We start from the raw sequence: 23462 nt of genomic DNA on the forward strand, positions 1-23462 counted from the left end.
AGTCCAGGGTCAGTCCATGTATAGTCTTTAGGTAGTGGCTTAGTCCCTGGAAGCTCTGGTTGCTTGGCATTGTTGTACATATGGGGTCTCGAGCCCCTTCAAGCTCTTCCAGTTCTTTCTCTGATTCCTTCAACGGGGGTCCTATTCTCAGTTCAGTGGTTTGCTGCTGGCATTCGCAGCTGTATTTGCTGTATTCTGGCTGTGTCTCTCAGGAGAGATCTACATCCGGCTCCTGTCGGTCTGCACTTCTTTGCTTCATCCATCTTGTCTAATTGGGTGGCTGTATATGTATGGGCCACATGTGGGGCAGGCTCTGAATGGGTGTTCCTTCAGTCTCTGTTTTAATCTTTGCCTCTCCCTTCCCTGCCAAGGGTATTCTTTTTCCTCATTTAAAGAAGGAGTGAAACATTCACATTTTGATCATCCGTCTTGAGTTTCGTTTGTTCTAGGGATCTACGGTAATTCAAGCATTTGGGCTAATAGCCACTTATCAATGAGTGCATACCATGTATGTCTTTCTGTGATTGGGTTAGCTCACTCAGGATGATACTTTCCAGTTCCAACCATTTGCCTACGAATTTCATAAACTCGTTGTTTTTGATAGCTGAGTAATATTCCATTGTGTAGATGTACCACATTTTCTGTATCCATTCCTCTGTTGAAGGGCATCTGGGTTCTTTCCAGCTTCTGGCTATTATAAATAAGGCTGCGATGAACATAGTGGAGCACGTGTCTCTTTTATATGTTGAGGCATCTTTTGGGTATATGCCCAAGAGAGGTATAGCTGGATCCTCAGGCAGTTCAATGTCCAATTTTCTGAGGAACCTCCAGACTGATTTCCAGAATGGTTTTACCAGTCTGCAATCCCACCAACAATGAAGGAGTGTTCCTCTTTCTCCACATCCTCGCCAGCATCTGCTGTCACCTGAGTTTTTGATCTTAGCCATTCTCACTGGTGTGAGGTGAAATCTCAGGGTTGTTTTGATTTGCATTTCCCTTATGACTAAAGATGTTGAACATTTCTTTAGGTGTTTCTCAGCCATTTGGCATTCCTCAGCTGTGAATTCTTTGTTTAGCTCTGAACCCCATTTTTAATAGGGTTATTTGTTTCCCTGCGTTCTAACTTCTTGAGTTCTTTGTATATTTTGGATATAAGGCCTCTATCTGTTGTAGGATTGGTAAAGATCTTTTCCCAATCTGTTGGTTGCCGTTTTGTCCTAACCACAGTGTCCTTTGCCTTACAGAAGCTTTGCAGTTTTATGAGTTCCCATTTGTCGATTCTTGATCTTAGAGCGTAAGCCATTGGTGTTTTGTTCAGGAAATTTTTTCCAGTGTCCATGTGTTCGAGATGCTTCCCTAGTTTTTCTTCTATTAGTTTGAGTGTGTCTGGTTTGATGTGGAGGTCCTTGATCCACTTGGACTTAAGCTTTGTACAGGGTGATAAGCATGGATCGATCTGCATTCTTCTACATGTTGCCTTCCAGTTGAACCAGCACCATTTGCTGAAAATGCTATCTTTTTTCCATTGGATGGTTTTGGCTCCTTTGTCAAAAATCAAGTGACCATAGGTGTGTGGGTTCATTTCTGGGTCTTCAATTCTATTCCATTGGTCTATCTGTCTGTCTCTGTACCAATACCATGCAGTTTTTATCACTATTGCTCTGTAATACTGCTTGAGTTCAGGGATAGTGATTCCCCCTGAAGTCCTTTTATTGTTGAGGATAGCTTTAGCTATTCTGGGTTTTTTGTTATTCCAGATGAATTTGCAAATTGTTCTGTCTAACTCTTTGAAGAATTGGATTGGTATTTTGATGGGGATTGCATTGAATCTGTAGATTGCTTTTGGTAAAATGGCCATTTTTACTATATTAATCCTGCCAATCCATGAGCATGGGAGATCTTTCCATCTTCTGAGGTCTTCTTCAATTTCTTTCCTCAGTGTCTTGAAGTTCTTATTGTACAGATCTTTTACTTGCTTGGTTAAAGTCACACCGAGGTACTTTATATTATTTGGGTCTATTATGAAGGGTGTCGTTTCCCTAATTTCTTTTTCGGCTTGTTTCTCTTTTGTATAGAGGAAGGCAACTGATTTATTTGAGTTAATTTTATACCCAGCCAATTTGCTGAAGTTGTTTATCAGCTTTAGTAGTTCTCTGGTGGAACTTTTGGGATCACTTAAATAAACTATCATGTCATCTGCAAATAGTGATATTTTGACCTCTTCTTTTCCGATCTGTATCCCCTTGATCTCCTTTTGTTGTCTGACTGCTCTGGCTAGAACTTCAAGAACTATATTGAATAAGTAGGGAGAGAGTGGGCAGCCTTGTCTAGTCCCTGATTTTAGTGGGATTGCTTCAAGTTTCTCTCCATTTAGTTTAATGTTAGCAACTGGTTTGCTGTATATGGCTTTTACTATGTTTAGGTATGGGCCTTGAATTCCTATTCTTTCCAGGACTTTTATCATGAAGGTGTGTTGAATTTTGTCAAATGCTTTCTCAGCATCTAATGAAATGATCATGTGGTTCTGTTCTTTCAGTTTGTTTATATAATGGATCACGTTGATGGTTTTCCGTATATTAAACCATCCCTGCATGCCTGGGATGAAGCCTACTTGATCATGGTGGATGATTGTTTTGATGTGCTCTTGAATTCGGTTTGCCAGAATTTTATTGAGTATTTTTGCGTCGATATTCATAAGGGAAATTGGTCTGAAGTTCTCTTTCTTTGTTGTGTCTTTGTGTGGTTTAGGTATAAGAGTAATTGTGGCTTCGTAGAAGGAATTCGGTAGGGCTCCATCTGTTTCAATTTTGTGGAATAGTTTGGATAATATTGGTATGAGGTCTTCTATGAAGGTTTGATAGAATTCTGCACTAAACCCGTCTGGACCTGGGCTCTTTTCGGTTGGGAGACCTTTAATGACTGCTTCTATTTCCTTAGGAGTTATGGGGTTGTTTAACTGGTTTATCTGTTCCTGATTTAACTTCGATACCTGGTATCTGTCTAGGAAATTGTCCATTTCCTGAAGATTTTCAAATTTTGTTGAATATAGGCTTTTATAGTAAGATCTGATGATTTTTTGAATTTCCTCTGAATCTGTAGTTATGTCTCCCTTTTCGTTTCTGATTTTGTTAATTTGGACGCACTCTCTGTGTCCTCTCGTTAGTCTGGCTAAGGGTTTATCTATCTTGTTGATTTTTTCAAAGAACCAACTTTTGGTTCTGTTGATTCTTTCTATGGTCCTTTTTGTTTCTACTTGGTTGATTTCAGCTCTGAGTTGGATTATTTCCTGCCTTCTACTCCTCCTGGGTGTATTTGCTTCTTTTTGTTCTAGAGCTTTTAGGTGTGCTGTCAAGCTGCTGACATATGCTCTTTCCTGATTCTTTCTGCAGGCACTCAGCGCTATGAGTTTTCCTCTTACCACAGCTTTCATTGTGTCCCATAAGTTTGAGTATGTTGTATCTTCATTTTCATTAAATTCTAAAAAGTTTTTAATTTCTTTCTTTATTTCTTCCTTGACCAGGTTATCATTGAGTAGAGCATTGTTCAATTTCCACGTATATGTGGACATTCTTCCCTTATTGTTATTGAAGACCAGTTTTAGGCCGTGGTGGTCCGATAGCACACATGGGATTATTTCTATCTTTCTGTACCTGTTGAGGCCCGTTTTTTGACCAATTAAATGGTCAATTTTGGAGAAAGTACCATGAGGAGCTGAGAAGAAGGTATATCCTTTTGCTTTAGGATAGAATGTTCTATAAATATCCGTTAAGTCCATTTGGCTCATGACTTCTCTTAGTCTGTCGACATCACTGTTTAATTTCTGTTTCCATGATCTGTCCATTGATGAGAGTGGGGTGTTGAAATCTCCCACTATTATTGTGTGAGGTGCAATGTGTGTTTTGAGCTTTAGTAAGGTTTCTTTTACGTATGTAGGTGCCCTTGTATTTGGGGCATAGATATTTAGGATTGAGAGTTCATCTTGGTGGATTTTTCCTTTGATGAATATGAAGTGTCCTTCCTTATCTTTTTTGATGACTTTTAGTTGGAAATTGATTTTATTTGATATTAGAATGGCTACTCCAGCTTGCTTCTTCTGACCATTTGCTTGGAAAGTTGTTTTCCAGCCTTTCACTCTGAGGTAGTCTCTGTCTTTGTCTCTGAGGTTGTTTCCTGTAGGCAGCAGAATGCAGGGTCCTCGTTGCGTATCCAGTTTGTTAATCTATGTCTTTTTATTGGGGAGTTGAGGCCATTGATATTGAGAGATATTAAGGAATAGTGATTATTGTTTCCCTTTATATTCATATTTGGATGTGAGGTTATGTTTGTGTTCTTTCATTCTCTTTGTTTTGTTGCCAAGACGATTAGTTTCTTGCTTCTTCTAGGGTATAGCTTGCCTCCTTATGTTGGGCTTTACCACTTATTATCCTTTGTAGTGCTGGATTTGTGGAAAGATATTGTGTAAATTTGGTTTTGTCATGGAATATCTTGGTTTCTCCATCAATGTTAATTGAGAGTTTTGCTGGATACAGTAACCTGGGCTGGCATTTGTGTTCTCTTAGGGTCTGTATGACATCAGTCCAGGATCTTCTGGCCTTCATAGTTTCTGGCAAGAAGTCTGGTGTGATTCTGATAGGTCTGCCTTTATATGTTACTTGACCTTTTCCCCTTACTGCTGTTAATATTCTTTCTTTATTTTGTGCGTTTGTTGTTTTGACAATTATGTGACGGGAGGTGTTTCTTTTCTGGTCCAATCTATTTGGAGTTCTGTAGGCTTCTTGTATGTCTATGGGTATCTCTTTTTTTAGGTTAGGGAAGTTTTCTTCTATGATTTTGTTGAAGATATTTACTGGTCCTTTGAGCTGGGAGTCTTCACTCTCTTCTATACCTATTATCCTTAGGTTTGATCTTCTCATTGAGTCCTGGATTTCCTGTATGTTTTGGACCAGTAGCTTTTTCTGCTTTACATTATCTTTGACAGTTGAGTCAATGATTTCTATGGAATCTTCTGCTCCTGGGATTCTCTCTTCCATCTCTTGTATTCTGTTGGTGAAGCTTGTATCTACAGCTCCTTGTCTCTTCTTTTGGTTTTCTATATCCAGGGTTGTTTCCATGTGTTCTTTCTTGATTGCTTCTATTTCCATTTTTAATTCCTTCAACTGTTTCATTGTGTTTTCCTGGAATTCTTTCAGGGATTTTTGTGTCTCCTCTCTATGGGCTTCTACTTGTTTATTTATGTTTTCCTGGAATTCTTTCAGGGATTTTTTGCGATTCTTTCAGGCATTTTTGCGATTCCTCTCTGTAGGCTTCTACTTGTTCTCTAAGGGAGTTCTTCATGTCTTTCTTGAAGTCCTCCAGCATCATGATCAAATATGATTTTGAAACTAGATCTTGCTTTTCTGGTGTGTTTGGATATTCCGTGTTTCTTTGGTGGGAGAATTGGGCTCCGATGATGCCATGTAGTCTTGGTTTCTGTTGCTTGTGTTCCTGCACTTGCCTCTCGCCATCAGATTATCTCTAGTGTTACTTTGTTCTGCTATTTCTGACAGTGGCTAGACTGTCCTATAAGCCTGTGTGTCAAGAGTACTGTAGACCTGTTTTCCTCTCTTTCAGTCAGTTATGAGGACAGAGTGTTCTGCTTTCGGGCATGTAGTTTTTCCTCTCTACAGGTCTGCAGCTGTTCCTGTGGGCCTGTGTCTTGAGTTCACCAGGCAGCTTTCTTGCAGCAGAAAATTTGGTCTTACCTGTGGTCCTGAGGCTCAAGTTCGCTAGTGGGGTGCTGCCCACGGGCTCTCTGCAGCGGCAGCAACCAGGAAGACCTGTGCCGCCCCTTCCGGGAGCTTCAGTGCACCAGGGTTCCAGATGGTCTTTGGCTTTTTCCTCTGGCGTCCGAGATGTGTGTGCAGGGAGCAGTCTCTTCTGGTTTCCCAGGCTTGTCTGCCTCTCTGAAGGTTTAGCTCTCCCTCCCACGGGATTTGGGTGCAGAGAACTGTTTATCAGGTCTGTTTTTTTCAGGTTCGTGGTGTCTCAGGCAGGGGTCCTGCCGCTCCTGGGCCCTCCCCCACGGGAGCCCAGAGGCCTTATACAGTTTCCTCTTGGGCCAGGGATGTGGGCAGGGGTGAGCAGTGTTGGTGGTCTCTTCCGCTCTGCAGCCTCAGGAGTGCCCACCTGACCAGGCGGTTGGGTCTCTCTCTCACCGGGTCTGGGAGCAGAGAGCTGCTGCGGGCCGGGCTCCACTCCCTCTCTTGTAATGATCTCTTGGCCTTGGGTTTGAGCGAGATTTGTAACTATATCCTTTAGGAATGGGTCCCATAAATCTACCCCCCTTGATTAATTGTGTTTGTGAATTTGAAAGATAACAAGGAAGGACGTAAGGGTGTGCGTGTGGTGAGAGGAAAAGGAAGGGAGAAAGATACAATTATAATACTAAGAGAAAGAGATTTAAGAAACAACTACGCTGTCTATTTTACAGTGTTTTGAAAGGAATGGTACTTGTATTTAAATCATAGTTATTTGTGTAGGCACTGGACAACCAACTAGTTCCTGATGTATTGTTCTTTAAGATTTTATTAGTTTTCATTCTATATCTGTCTATGTCGGTTTTGCATACTTGCCGTCACAGGCCAAAGGAAGTTTCTGAAACCTCTAGAACTTTAGTTACAAATGTTAAGTAGTCACAAGGCACTAAGAACCACACCTGAGTCCACACCACGTGCTGCTAAATGTTGAATCCTTTCTATAGCCACCAGAATGTGTATTTTTATAAATCCTAGACGTCAGCACTATTTGCCCAATACAGTTGAATTGTTTTCTATAAAAGTATAAAGATTTAAGTGCAAGCCCAGATTGTACTGAGTGACTTTATCTGAACTTTTATGCATGCTGCTCATGCCTACATCATATTGTATAATAAATGGATCGACTATAAAATACTAATGAAAAATAAATAAAACATTTACTTGAAGATGGTAATTCATGTGTAAAATGGATGGCAAACTATATTAGATGATCATGAAAATGATTTTTTTCTTTTGTTCAGCTTTTTTACTTCAGGGAAGCACCTGGGTTCGAGGCCCAATAGTTCATTTGTGCCTTGGCTTCTCAGCTCTTCTACTTTGCACTACTTTACTTCCTGCTTAAAGCATTTCTTCTTCATGTGTTACTGATCTTTCCTGGTGGCTCAAATGCAACAGGCACTCCCCTACGGTGCTGTGATCTTTTTCCTATTTTTCCAGTGTGGTGTAATTGATCATGTGCCCTGAGGCTTCTTGAGTCAGGTGGCCAAGCTGCATACTGTTGCCCAATAGTCTTGTGTTTTGTCAGCACTCTGGCAAATGTTTTGTACTGGTTGAGTGTGGTTCTCATTGGAGTACCTAAGAATTCATTCATAACTCTTCATTCCAAATGCTCACCTTGGCCTGGTCAGCTGCCCTCAATGAATATATTTAGGGAGCCTGTCACAGCACCTCTCAGGTGCTGTTTTGGGGGATGCCATGTACAAAAGTGTTCTGGTCTTTATCTTTTATCGATATATTCTGTTTTTCTGCATTTTTAATCACCATACAAGGAACTACATCTCTTCATAGCATTTTTCAAACAATTCCTCCTTTTCCCTCTCTTCTTGCCTTGTTTTTTCTTTTTTCCTTTTCTTTCTTTCTTTCTTTCTTTCTTCTTTTTTCTTATTCTTCCTCTATCTCTTAGCCCAGTAGCCTTATTTTTGATTTTGGGCTATATTCTGCCATCTCCCCTTCTATTGCCTTTTAACCAGAACAATTTATTTTCCTTTCAAACTATTCATAACAAAGAAAAACACCTTGCATTTTTGCATTTTACATATTAGTTCAGGAAAATACCACTTTCCTATTTTAGAGTTATATAAGAATGGTCAAAGAGTTTGTTGTAAGCTTTCCTGGTTCTTAGGCATTTAATAATGTAAACTATAAATTGAAGTATTTCAATCACTCGCATGGCATGTGTATTTTTATCTCTATAATGATGATAACAATATGAAGAAAGAAGTAGTATTTCTGGGCCAGAATATAGTTCAGTGATTGTAGTGTTTTGAATCAAAATAACTCATTGGCTCATAGGGACTGGGACTATTGGTAGGTGTAAGTCTACCATGATTCCTTCCCTTACTATGGGTGGATCAAGATGTGGAACTCTCACCTCCTTTTCTAGACCCTGTCTGTCTCTATGTCACCATGCTTCCCCAATTTGGTGAATATGGACTAAACCTCTGTAAGTCAGCCTAAATTAAAGGTTTTCCTTTTTAGGGGTTACTATGCACATGATGTTAATTCACAGAAAAAAAGAAGACAGTGATAGAACTCTCACAGGGCATAAACAAAGTTCTGGGTTAGAACTTCAATTTGTAAAGGCAAAAAGGACAATTATTTTTATTTTCAAACTGTTTAAACATTCTCTGAGTATCATGATTAATTTAAAACTTATAATAATGAGGTTAAAGAAATAAGAGAAATAGCAACCATCATTAAATTAAGATCTGATGATAATCTTATTGCCTAGTTGACTACTTGACAGAAGACTGCCACAAGAAAATTATGTGAATTGTCTCAAATCATAAGCAATCAATGTTGTCTTCTCATGTACAAGGTGTCAATAACTATAATAGGAATTTCTATGTATGGATATTTTGATACATATTTTATATTACCTGTTTTGGTATTTTTATTGGTTTATTTTGTTAGTTGATATTTACATATATCATATATTCTGAGTTGTATCCCATTCCTCTACACTTTCCACCTCCCTTTCTTGTCAGAAATCTAACATAAACACACACACACACACACACACACACACACACACACACACACACACACACAGAGCACTAGACATCTTTAGAATTTCCTTTCCTAAATTTATGGTATTTGGCTTTGGTCTTTGACTGATTTGTTTTTCTGTGCCTGGGTTATTTCACTAACTGTCAGTTTTTATACTCCAGTTTTCCTTTATCTTCCATTAATTCATTATCTTCACAATTGAAAAAATTGTTTTATGCTTGTACTACTATGATTCCACTTTTTGCTTCCTCCCTTATTCACACCAAGAGAGGAAGTAAGGAGTGGAGCTGAGTTCTGAGATCCATGTCTTCCCTTGGGATGTTCAGAAGGAAAAGTTTGAAGTGAAGTCTGGAAAAGGTTTTTCAGCAGGATCCAGGGCCATCAGTAAATGCTGGGGGTGAAGAGATCTCCTAGGAAGATCTCAGTGTTACAGCTCTTCAATGTTTTAATATTACAACTCTTTTGGAGGATGCTTAATAAAGCAGCTCTCTCAAATGCCATTCAGTGAAACAGATTGTGTGCATATACTTTAATTTGGGTGATCCAGAATTAAATTTCAGGAAGTAGATGGGGGTTCTTCTTAGGGCGGTTTCTTTGGCTAAGGTTAAAAAGTCTGGGGATACCACATTTGCTTGGAAGTTGAACCTGTAATTTTGCCAAGAATTACATGACATTCCTCAGGTTGAGTGTGGGTGTTGGGGCTCCTCAGATAAGGTAGAGAAGAGGAAACCTTGCTAGGAAAGGGGGTCCTCAATTTTGTACCAAGCTCAGGGAGCTATCTGGACATGGTAGACTTCAACTTTAATAAACAAGGTTTCCCAACATCTCACATTTCATCACCCATTCATCCATTGACAGACATCAGCTCTTTCCATTTCCCCAACATTGTAAATAGGGTGGCAATGAGCATGTATGAGTGAATATCTTTGTAGTAGGAAATAGAATCCTATAGATATATTGGCAGGAGTTGTCATTGGTTATTCTTTTTCATTTTCTTAATATATCTCTTCAGAATTTAATTTAATGAAGGTTTCCTTTACAAAGTAGACTTTGAGAGTTCTCAAATTCTCCAGTGACTCTGGAATAGGAATTTCCAACAGCTTTTATAAAACTGGCAAATGTTAGTAGTCAGAATAAATCTCAAAATATCTTTTGACCTAGTGATATGAACATTCCTTCTCAAATACAGCATGTCTCTTTTCAGCCATTAAATTGGAAACGCTTTGAGAAAACAGGGACAGCTATTATAAAGTGTCTGTTGGTGGTGCCTTCAGTGAGGAGTAACACACGTCTTTTGAGGTTACGGAAAAGGAACAATGCGTCGGGGGTGGGTGTGAAGTTGTGCTGTTTTAATGTGTAAATAAATGTCATTTAAAGAAAGTTCTAGAAAGGTATTTGAAGACATTAGTAACTGATAAAAATCCGAGCATAGTAAAAAGATATCCAGTATCCACACAAAGCTCCTAAGGGCAAGCTGTATCAAGAAGATACTCCAGACCTCCCAGGAACTAAACCACCAATCAAAGAATACACATGGAAAGACCCATGACTCCAGCTGCATATGTAGCAGAGCATAGACTTGTAGGGCATCAATCTTGGTCCTATGAAGGTGTGATGCCGGAGAGTAGGGTAATGTCAAGGTGAGGAGACAGGAGTGGATGTGTGGGTGAGGGAGCACCCTCATAGAAGTGGTGGGAGAAGAGATGGGATGGGGGTTTCTGTAGGGGAAACCTGAAAGGGGGATAACATTTGAAATGTAAATAAATACAATATCTAATTTTAAAAAGTGCTCTATATAAGTGGGAAGGCGAGGGAATCAAAATATGACAATTAATTCCCAAACTTGATTTCTTTGAGCCTGAGATAGAAGAAGAAATATTTTGGTTTTAAATAGACATTGTGAAAGAAGAATCTCTCTCTTTCTCTCTCTCTCTCTCTCTCTCTTTCTCTCTCTCTCTCTCTCTCTCTCTCTCTCTCTCTCTCTCACACACACACACACACACACACACACACACAGTAGAACAACACATTGTAGCATTTTGGTCGTTCTTTTATTTGGCTTAAGTTTACTGGTACAAAACTTTTTATTAGTCTTGGGGTTCCTGTGCCAAAGTGTACATTAGCCATCTTATAGAGTTCTGTTTTGTTTTTAGTGGATCAGGACAGAGATTTCCAAGTTGGCCTACTATGATTGTGAAATCCAACTAGGTATATGCTATCTGTGACTCACATTCAACTAATTTGTAATGGTTGTCAGATAGACTGTTCTGTGACTTAAGGCCACATAGACTATCTTAAGTTTCTTCAAATCACTCTCTGTCTTATAGTTTCTACTGCTTCAATGAAATGCCAAAACCAAAAAGCAAGTTGGGAAGGAAGCAGTTTCTTTGGTTTACACTTTCATAAACTGTTCATCACTGAAGGGAGTCAGCACAGAAATTCAGTCATGGAAGGATTCTTGAGGCAGGAGCTGATGCAAAGGCCATGAGAGGGGCTGTTTACTGGCTTCCTTTCCCATGGCTTGTTCAGCCTCCTTTCTTTTAGAACAAAAGACCACCAGTTCAGGGATAGTACCACCCATAACAGGCAGCCATCTCTCATCAATCACTGTTTAAAGAAAATGCTTTACAGTCAGATCTTGTGGAGTCATTTTCTCAATTAAGGCTCCCTTCTCTCTGATGATTCTAATTGTGTCAATTGATATAAAACTAGTCAATACACTATAAAATATTTTCACTAAATTGTCCACATATTAACAGATTGAATGAATATACTATAATTTTTCTAATGTAGTACAATTACAAAAGTAGAAAATTCTCATAAAATTAGTACTCTAAATACCAGAATTTGTGTAGCAGGAGAATCAGGAGTTCAAAGGCAGCTTGGATACATAGTGAGTTTGAGGAAAGTATGGAGTATATGTTACTCTGTTAAACAAACAAACAAACAAAAGCAAATTTGTACAATTTGATCTATCTAATTTTGCGAAATAATATATTAAATCACAATTACCTATCAGGTATGTATGCTTATGGATAAGGACTTTATTAGAAATTATCCACATGAACTATTAGTAACCTTTACACTGAAAGTACAAGACATGCCTCTTTGAAAAAATATTTTTGTTTCAATTTTCCAGTCTTTCTTATTTGATAAAATTAACTTTCAAATTATTTTATCACATTCTTTTGATCAAACATATTTTGATATCTTTGTAGCTTTTATGAAGTGTAAGTACATATACATATAAAATTCAAAATTATAAGCATTTTAGGTAATATTTTTAAAATTATCATGTAGTTTTATGCAGATTAGCCACCTAGGAATATTTTAATAAATTTTCTTTAATTTTCTGTCACTCTCAGTGAGAAAATATGTAAATAACACCCATTGATACTAAAATATGCAAATTTTAAAATATTTTATCTAAAGTGGTAGCATATTTGCATATAATCTAAGACTGATTGGATGTACTTTAAATTATCTCTAAACTACTTATAATATCTATTACTATACAAAGACTACATGCAATATTATTTAATAGATCATGATGAGAAAATGTCTGTACACAGTTAGTCCAAAATTAACCTTTAAATGAGTAGTATTAATATTTGAGAAGTTGTATCAACAAATAAAGGACAGAGAGTGACTGTATGTGCATGTTTTCTCTGTGAGAACACAAACATGCATGCATTTTTTCTAAATTATTTGTATCTATCATGAAGCTTTATTTCTAAACATTCCAGTAAGAAAAGTTTTTAGACGTTTTGGAAGGATAAGTTATACAAGGTTAACTTAACCAACAGTTCAATGAACATATTATAAGGTAAAATTGTCCCGTTATTGAAGTATATCTCTAATTTTAAAAGGAAGAAAAGTTCTAGCGAGAACAATGTGTTAGAAACAAAATTTTCACAGGCTTGATGAAATATTGACTCACAGAAAAACTAGCAATTGGTCAATTCCACAAGTTGTGTGACTGAGGGAGCTGGGCTCCTTCCTATTCCTGAGAAACAATGAGGACCTCGTGTAGAATTTCACAACTCAAGCATAGCCAATTTGGAAATCAGTAGTATTGGATCCTGTGTAATTATTAGGCATATAGTGTCAGCTAATCTAATTCATTTCCCTTGAACCACTGATGTATTCATTCAGGAGTTTTAAGTCTCAAATTTTAGTTTGAATGAAAAATATAAGAAAAATTGCACTTGCAATGGCATAGGCCAGCTCATAAAATGAGGATGTTCTCAGTTAGTCTTTGCTGCAAAATACTGAAATATTGGTTGACTGGATACCTTGACAAAACCTAAGGACATGATTAAATAAAATGTGTGCCTTTGTCAGAAAAGGGTGCATAGGACATTTTGATGGTCAATTTGTAAAATTTAAATAATTGTTAAATATTAACTCATAAAAGATTAATTGCAAGTTTGGGCAAATTAAGTAAGCTTTATTTTCCTTTTTTTCTTTTTTAATTTTTTTAAAAAAATATTCTTAAATATTTTTACAGTTCAGTATTTAACCCCATCTGACTCCACTCTCCAACTGCTTCACATTCCATACCTCCTCCCCACCCAACAGCCACCACCATCTCCAAGAGAATGTCCCCACAACCCCACCCCATAAGACTTCACCAATCCCTGGGGTCCTAAGTCTATCCAGCATTAGGTGCATCTTCTCTGATTGAGTCTAGATCCAGCATTCCTCTGCAGTGTATGAGTTGGGTCCCTTGTATCAGCTAGTATTTGCTGCCTGGTTGGTGGAGCATAATATGACTGATCCCAAGGGTCCAGGTTTGTTGAGACTGCTGGTCTTCCTATAGGGCTTCCCTCCTCCTCGGATTCTTCCAGCTTATTTCGTAATTCAACCACAGGGGTCACCAGCTTCTGTCCATTGGTTGGTTATAAATATCTTTATCTGACACTTTCAGCTGCTTGTTGGGCTTTTCAGAGGGCAGTGATAATAAGCCACCATCTGTAAGCACATCATAGCATCAGTAATAGTGTCAGCCCTTCTCCATTTTTGTCTCTTCAGTTCTTTCAGACAGGAACAATTCTGGGTCAGAGTTTGTGACTGTAGAATGGTAACCCCAATCCTCCACTTAAGGCCTTGTCTTCTACTGGAGGTGGACTCTGCAAGTTCCTTCTCTCCACTGTAGGGTATTTCATTTAAGGTCCGTCCCTTTGAATCCTGAAAGTCTCTCACCTCCCAGGCCTCTGGTACATTCTAGAGGTTCCCCTACCTCCTACCCCCTGAGGTTGCCTGTTTCCATTCTTTCTGATGGCCGTCAGGACTTCAGTCCTGTTGCGCTCCCCCAATACCTAATAATGTTCTCCTCTTCCTCTCCTTGTCCCCTTCTTCTGCCCCATGATTGCATTCTTCTCCCTTCCAAGTGATATTAAAATATCCTCACTTGAGCCCTTTAGTTTGTTAGCTTTCTTGAATTCTGGGGATTATATCCTGGGAATTCTGTACTTTTTTTGGCTAATATCCATTTATTAGTTAATGAGTTCATACCATGTATATCCTTTTGGGTCTAAGTTATCTCACTCATTGAAACAGAGATAGACACTTTGATCAGTGGGATGGAATTGAAGACCCAGAAATAAAGCCACACACTTATGTATACATGGTCTTTGACAAAGAAGCAAAAAAAATATAAACAAAAAAATGAAAGCATCTTCAATAAATTGTACAGGTCTAACTGGCAATCTGTATGTAGAAAAATAAAAATAGATCCATATTTCTCACCTTGCACAAAGCTCAAGTCGAAGTGGATCAAGGACTTCAACATAAAACTAGGTACACTGAATCTAATAGAAGAGAAAGTGGGAAATAGCCTCGAACTCATTGGTACAGAGGGAAATTTTCAAAACAACTCTATTGGCGTAGGTTTTAAGATCAAGAATTGATTATGTGGGACTTCATGAAACTGGAAAGCTTCTGTAAGGCAAAGGACATAGCCAATAGGACTAATTGGCAACCTACAGACTGGGAAAAAGTCATCACTAACCCCACATTAGGTGGGCTAATATCCAAAGTATATAAAGAACTCAAGAGGCTAACCACCAAGAAACCAAACAACCCAATCAACAAATGGAATATAGAACTAAAGAGAGAATTCACAACAGAGGAATCTCGAATGGCTGAGAAGCACTTAAAGAAATGTTCAAAGTAGTTAATCATAAAGGAAATGCAAATCAAAATAACCCTGGGACTCCACTTTACACCAATCAGAATGGCTAAGATCCAACACTCAGGTGACAGCACGTATTAGAGAGGATGTGGAAAAAGAACACTCCTACATTGCTGATGGGATTGCAAACTGGTACAACCACTGTGGAAATCAATCTTGATGTTACTCAGAAAATTGGACATAGATATACCTGAAGACCCAACTGTACCACTCTTGGGCATATACCCTATGGCTGCCATAACATGCCACAGGGGCACATGTCCGTTGTGTTTATAGCAGCCTTATTTGTGATAGCCAGAAGCTGGAAACAATCCAGATGTCCCACATCAGAAGAATGGATACAGAAAATATATTTCATTTACACTATGAAAAAGAATGAGGACATCATGAGTTTTGCAGGCAAAGAGATGGAACTATCATTTTTTATTGTAAAATATATTAAGATCATTATGAATATGAACTTACCAAGGAATACATTTTTGTCCAGGCACACACACACACACACACACACACACACACACACACACACACACACACACCAGTGGACTTTCTGTATGGTTAGCACAGAGTTTTAACTGCAAATATTTGCTTTTTTACTCTACAGTTCTCACCGGTGGAAAGTACTTTTTGTATAACTATTAATTCTCCGCATTGGAATGGAAAAAAAATTAAATTGAGGGTTTCTATGCTTAGATGACTTAGTAAGTAATATTTTTTGAATATTAAGAAAATAGTTTAATTTTTATCTTAAAACAGGAAAAGGCAAAGCTTCCCAGTTCATACTATCGAAAAGATATAAATTTTTAGCAAAACCAGTTAAAAACAATGAAGGCAATGGAATCTAAACTGCCACAGTCTTGTTAAAATATATAAAATAATTAACTAAGATTCATTAATATCTCAGTGAATATACTCACATTGTGACTTCCAAACAATTAGATGTGATGTGTGGCTATGCATGTTCTAAAGACTTTTGGGAAATTTGAATAGGGTATAAATCTCTCCTAAATACTCAATTCTCATGGAGAAGGTTTTCGACAATTATGGACCAGAGGTGCATGGGGGCTGTGTGCACCTGGGAGCATCTCTTTTTGTCCACACTTTGGAAGACACAGGCTACAAGCCTATCCAATTAAATCTGAAACACTTTTGAAAAAAAGAAAAAGAAAGAACAAAACAAAACACTGAACTTTACTTAGTATGACATGAAGTAATTGAATGATTATATTTGGGAAGTAGGAAATTGAAACATTTTAAAATCCATATTCACTTTTATAATTTTGAAAAAGTCACATAAATTTAAATAAAAATAAACTCACATGATGAATTTTGTCATTGCGAGCCCTGTTGTAATTAGAAACAGCACCTTTTATGTCAGAGACACATATTTAAAACTATGAGAATTTGTCCCTTCAGATTGCTTTTTACCTTGAGATGAGCTTTCTGCCTTCTATGGTATATCACCATTGTATTTCCACACATATGTCACGGTGCTATTTTGGACGTTATTTCATCACCTTAAATTGACTTTACAGATGTCAAAATTTATAGTATTTTGGCAGCAATGTGGAGTAATCGTATCAAGGAGTCAGTGATCTGTTTTGTAGAGTCCACCTTTACTTTAGAAGTCAAGCCCAGGGTTTATGTTTATGGCCGGACATTTCACTGAGAACTGATTTGCAAGGATTTCAGTACAACTATATGTAAACACACAAGTGATAATCTTGTCCCTCACACAGTCTATACCTTGATAATGTTCGTCATTTCTTCCCATTGGGTGATTACAGTCTCAACACGCCTTCATTATGCAAAATAGATTTACTTAATGTGTATTCAAAACAGAATTACTATGTATGTTTATGACATAATAACAAAGTCATTTGCTGTTTTTAAGTAATAGATTTTACTCTGGGACTTATCAAATAGTACCTTAGCCATTGTTTTGTAACTCAAGTACATTCAAATCATGTGGGCACCTGTGAAGGCCTGTGGCTATACCAGGTACACTTTACCACTCTCTGTCTTTACTTTTGACATTAAGTTTCTCACTAAACCTTGGACTCCTAGTTTGTGTTAGTCTGACTTTCCATGCAGCACCTAGGATATACCTTCATGCTCCCCCTCAGTTCTGGTATTGCAGATGTTTTAAGACCAGGCTTTTAGATGGGTTGTCAGGGATTGAATTACACATATCATTCTTGCATGACTTGCAATTTACCCTCTGAGTCATCTTCCAGGGAAAACTCAATTATTTTGAAATCAGAACTTTGCTTCCGTATAAGTGATTAATGTATCATAAAACATAAAGGTCAGTGTTCCACGCTGAAAGGTGAGTCCTACTTATTCAGTTCTTTAACCTCTTCCTGGAGATTACCAGATCATTTGCTTTCCCTGGATTTAAGGACTTCATATCAGTGTGAATTATGCCACTGTCTTTCTTAGCAGATGATATGTTGTATGTCTTTTTCTCCATAGCAAGACTTTTTCTTTAAAAATCTCCTCTCTCTCTCTCTCTCTCTCTCTCTCTCTCTCTCTCTCTCTCTCTCTCTCTCTCTCTCTCCCTCCCTCCCTCCCTCCCTCTCTCTCTCTCTCTCTCATATATATATATATATATATATATATATATATATATATATATATATTCACACATGCATTCCCACTCTGAATCACAAGGTACTTGCAATCCTCTTGTTTAACCTGACAGGACTTACACAGAATTTTGAATATAGGTAGCATGAATCTTTTAAAGTTTGCTGCTAGTCTATGAAGCTGTACCTACCTGACCTGCAATAATTTTTGAAATGCTATCCTGCCAAAATCAATTTATGGATTCAAGAATATCGCCATCAAATTCTAATGCAATTTTTGAAAGAAATTGAAAAATATTAACTTTCATACAAAAACACAAAAATCTAAGTATAACCAAAGCAATCCTGCCCAATAAAGTATTGCCATAACTATTACAACACAATCTCTGGCTTTAAGCTATGTAAAAGACACATAGTAATTTTAAAAACCAGCATGGTACTGGCATAACAAAACAGTTACAAAAATCAATGGAATATAATTAATGACCTGAGTGTATCCACCTAGCTATAAACATTGAATTTTGATGAACAGGCAAAAATACACACTGAAGAAAAGTCAGTCTCTTCAATAAATATCGCTGGTCAAAATGAATAGGTATAGATAGAAGAATGAATTGAGATACTTATATTTGACCTTAAACAGTAATGAACTTAATACCCCCAGATAAATGTGTTTTTTACTTTTGTGAAGTCAATGTCTCTTTAGAACTGGTTGAAACTATAACAGAAAATCACAACCAATCAAATTACAGTTGTGGCTTCGGGTCTGATGGGAACATCTACAAAGGAATGTTTAGAAAAGGTTCAGAAAGTTTGTAGGAGCCAGAAGTCAGGGAGTTTGCTGTGAGGCTCTTTTCTAATAACATCAGAAGTTATTCCCATGAAGTCTCACCCACAAAGTCTTGAACAAGGACAGCAGCAATAAGTAAAACAAAGGGGAAAGACCATGAGGTTTCATCTACAGGCAACTAAGGTATTCTCATAAGGGGAGAAAAATCATTCTTTAGGAAAGAGCACAATTGATTATCCAATACCAAATATTGTACCCTGAAAATATGCATACAACTAATATTATACAGACCAAGTAGGTCATATTGATAAATACATGACTATGTGTGTACATATATGCATATAATAACAACCAATGAATTGAGGCTATGAATTTATAAGAACAAGAAGGAGTACATGGGAGAATTTGAAAGAAAAATGCAAGGGAGAAATTATATTATGATATTATAATCTCAAAAATAAAAGAAAAAACTGAAAAAAACTCAACTTCCAATGAAACAAGAACCTCAATACTGGACCTGATATGCAAAATGTGTTAGAGAAGAAAGTTAAGAAGACACTTGATTTGTAAGGATGACTTTCTAAACAGGATTCCCTCAGCATAGGCATAAAGACCAACAACTCATGAATGGATCCAAAGAAACTAAAATATTCCTGTAGAGTAAAGGATACCAAGACTCAAGTGAAGAGACACCCTACAGAATGGGGAAAACATGTAGACTATACAAAGATCCCTCAAAATAAAAGAAAATACACTACATCAAAAATTAATTTAAGTATAAAAAGGAAGATGGCTCAATGAACACATCTACAGCATAGGTCTTGCATTTATGGCTTAGTAAAATGGAAATAGAAAGGGCATAAGAGTCAAAATACCATAATGTCTAATGTGAAAGTCTTTCATATGAATGCTATCATAAACAAGAATGGAATAATGGTAATGTCAATAATCCTTCTAACATGGAATTAGGTTTTTTTTCATGGTATTCCACTTCTAAACAAAGAACTATAAGCAAATGATCACTGCTAAGACTGGAATTATTAATACCATCCAGAGATGAGGCTCCAAATTATGTGCCCAATAAAACAAGGTCATCTCTGAAACCATATACACACAAACAACAAAAATGGACTTAACTGATTGCATCTACCTATTTGTGCACTGATACACACAGACACCCCCCCCATACACACACCACAGACACACATGTACCTTTAATAATTAGAGTAGAAAAGACTATCAATTTGAAAACGATAGAGGTAGGGAATATAGATGGACTTGGTGGGAGGAGACTTGGAAGGGGATGGAAGGAGAAAAGATCAGGGGAGTAGGGATTGAAATAATCCTTACTTTATGGTTTTTATAGTGTTAAATGATGGTATAAATTCTCTTAGAGGAAAACAATCATTAATCCAAACTAACCATGAACCCTGTGAGCTATAATAACCTCCCTGATAAGATATGCTCACTATTACAGTAATGGTATAATTGGAGGGGAGTGTAGGAAAGGCAAAACTAACACTAGAAGTCTCTTGAAAATGCCAATTGGAAAGCAACTATTGAAGAAGCTTCCTAAAATGAGTAGATATACACTTATAAAACTATACCACTTCTGGGCATATATCTAAAGGATGCTCAAACCTATAACAAGGACACATGCACCACTATGTTCATAGCAGCCTTATTTATAATAGCCAGAAGCTGGATGGAACCCAGATGCCCTTCAACAGAGGAATGGATACAGAAAATATGATGCATTTATACAATGGATATAAAAACAGATATTAAAAACAATGACTTCATGAAATTCTTAGGCAAATGAATTGAACTAGAAAATATCATCCTGAGTAAGGTAACCCAGTTACAGGAGAAGCTCATGAGACTGAGAAAAAGTTTAAGTTTCTTGGGTACAGCCCTGTGTTAGGATGGAAAGGCCAACCTGTTTATCTTTCACTTACAGCTCCGTTTGAATGTCTTGCAACATGTTACATACATCGTAGAAAAATTTGGAAGCATCTTGTGAGATTAATGAATATGCAAAACATGAAGAACATTTTCTTTCAAACTGTTTCCCTTCCTCTGACAGGTTGTTATTATAAAGAGAAAATGGAGAGTTCAAAAGTGTTGTTCATAGCTGGTGTGTCTTTTGAAACTATTCATCTGCTATAGATGGTCATCTACCTGGAGTTTTGTCAGTATTCTTCTCCAGTTAACTCTAAGCTACTTGTGTTCTAACTGGATACTCTCAGAGCAACTTATTTGAAAGTTAGACATAAATCTTTTGTCTCAGGAAAGCAATAACAGACCTGGCATAACAAATTCAGGAAGATATTCCTGACCTCATTGGATATGTCTCTAAGGTTACTTATGCTGATTGTGGCAGTCAGAAATAGAAAACCAATGCTCCATGGAATGTTCTGGCACACAGGCCTAAGTCATTAGATTGCAGTATGTTATTCTTCTTGGTTTTAGCAAGGCTTGTGTAAAATTCACCACATTCAAAATTTTATTTAGTGTTTTAAAATCAACATTAGCAAATGTTTTGACTTACTAAAGTCAAAAAACTTCTTTGACTTTCCTTTAGTTCAGTATTTTGATATTTAGTGATGTACATACTCTATTTCTCTAGGAGATTTCTAATTTTCTGGGCACAGTTATTAATAACTAGATTCTCTTATGAAGACTACAGTAGTAAATTATGTAGGCCTATATTGCTGGTGTGTCTGACTCAGTGAGAAATATACTAAATTTCAATGAAAAGAGGAGCAAATATGAATGCAACATTTTCAATAAGATTTTTAATGCAATAATATAGGTATTATGAGCGCCAAGTCCAGGTGTGTGGTACTACTGCGATAAGGGTTTGTGTTGATGTCCTTGACCATGTTGCCACTGAAGGCCATGCAGTTGTACCTGGTCTGAATTATGGCTCATTGCCCATGCTGTGACAGGAAACAGTAGTAATCTGAGTGGTCCATGATCTGATCCCTGCTGCTTCAATGGGCCTTGTCTGGGTTCATGGCCTTTCTGCAGCTGAAGGCCACGCTTGTGGTTTGTGCTATCACCAATGGCCACGTGGCTATCCATGACCCATGCTCCAGCTGAGTTTAAAGAGCAACAAAGCTAATTTTACAGTGACAGAGACGACTGAGGAAGCATAGGTGAGAAAGAGAGACATGGAACTTTCTGTGGCAAGTCCTACCTCCACTGCCCCACCCCATAAAAAGTAACCAGCAAAACAGAAAGCCATTCAGGCAAATGCTTAAAATGTGTAATATGGATGCTGAAGTGTGGCTGGCCATAATTGGTGGCTTCTGGGACAGAAGAGGAAGAACTCTATTCTGTCTATTCAAGGGCTTGACCCTTTCTCCAGAGAGTCTGATCATGCTACAATGAGTATATAGATAACACAAACTAGACTTGCTTCTTTTATTTTTCTATTGTTCTGATTCTAATTTTTATTAACTGGAAGTTTACTTTTTGCAGTGGGAAGTCAGAAAGGTGAGGGTATAGACATGGAAGGATAGGGAAGTGCCTATAATGGGGTGCACGATGTGACATTCTCAAAGAATCAACAAAATATTATGTTGAAAATAAATTAATAAAAATAAAATAATATAGGCATTAGTGATACATTTGTATTCACCAAAGTAAAATCTATTATTACTCCTAATCTCATTTTGCTCATCATGTAGTTGGAAACGTTTTCAATGTTCCTGGAAATAAACAATTTTCATCATTTTTTAAGTGAGTCGCCAGGGTAGTACATCACTCATCAAGATGAAGCAGTTTATGGGACTGGTTTGGCTAAGGAAGGACTTATTGACTATGTAGTCAGAACTGGTATATGGGACGAACAAGAGCCCTGCCTCTTGTCAGTCTTGCTGCATCCCAAAGCATTACAGCTGTGTTTAGCAACAGAATGCCAGATGGCACAGAGACATCAATTGATTATTGCTCAAGAACAATGTCACCTACCAGAGTGAACTACAGACAAACTGACAAAGACAATGAAATGCTTGCAGGTCTGCATAAAGCAGCCCTGTAAGTAGATTAATGGATGAATTTTAAGACTGTTTACTGTTTGGAAACTTTGGTAGAAGGATATGTTTGCAAAGTTAATTTAGGAAGCCTGTTTCTCAGGATTCTCTTTACCATTTGTTGTTTCTTTGCTTGTCTACACACCTACAGATAAAATATTTTTCTCCAGTACATAACAATGTAAGTCCAAAGCTTTAGTTCTGCTTTGAATTGTATTTTTGACCTTCTTTGGGTGGTGATCTGTTAACATTATAAACTTGTCCCAGAAAGAAAGGCAGAGAAACACAGCCAAAAGAATTCTAGAATTCACAAGCTGTCAGTGTGAGCTATCTGTCCACAAAGAATGTCTGTTATGACTAAGTCTTGTTTTTATAGAAGGCATTTATTATCACATTTGGTAGTGTTTTCTGTAGCATATCTTGGATAGTTTGTACTCAAACCATGGCTGTGAGCTGTATCTGATGGCCTGAAATGGGTGCCAGTATTTGAAAACCACACATGCCTTGTTACTTGGCTAAACTTTGGTAAACAAGTCTTACTGGCTTTTTAAAAATATTCTTTGGATCTTCTTGAGTGTGTTAGCTTCCTTTCAGATGTATTTCAAGGCATTCTATAATGGGAACAAAAATTCTATTTCAAAAAACATAGCATAAGGCTGCTCTTATGCAGTACATAAATCGTTCAGAAGTATTGTTTTTGATAAATGTGTGTGTTGATGTTAGGACAAATACAAAATTGCTTTGGACAGAAAATTGATCCTTTCATCCGAGCAGTTACAAAAGTGGATTGCTTGCTGCAAAGAAGGTTTTGCTTGAAAAACCCCAGCTTATTGGGAAAGGCAGTTTAAAGACCCAGACTTCTGTGTTTGGTTTTATACTTTATCTCTGATCATGTATATTTATTATTATAACTGACTTCATTGTTTCATAAGAACACATTTCTTTTAGTGATATGAGAAGAATCATCCTCATTTTTTCCCCAGTCTTCTAGTTTGTGTTTTTTTCTTATTAAAGATAATGTCTATACTCTATAAATAAAAAGTG

The sequence above is a fragment of the Rattus norvegicus genome, chromosome 2 (genome assembly GCF_021556685.1).
Source record: "Rattus norvegicus strain SHRSP/BbbUtx chromosome 2, alternate assembly SHRSP_T2T, whole genome shotgun sequence".
Classification (NCBI taxonomy): Eukaryota; Metazoa; Chordata; class Mammalia; order Rodentia; family Muridae; genus Rattus; species Rattus norvegicus.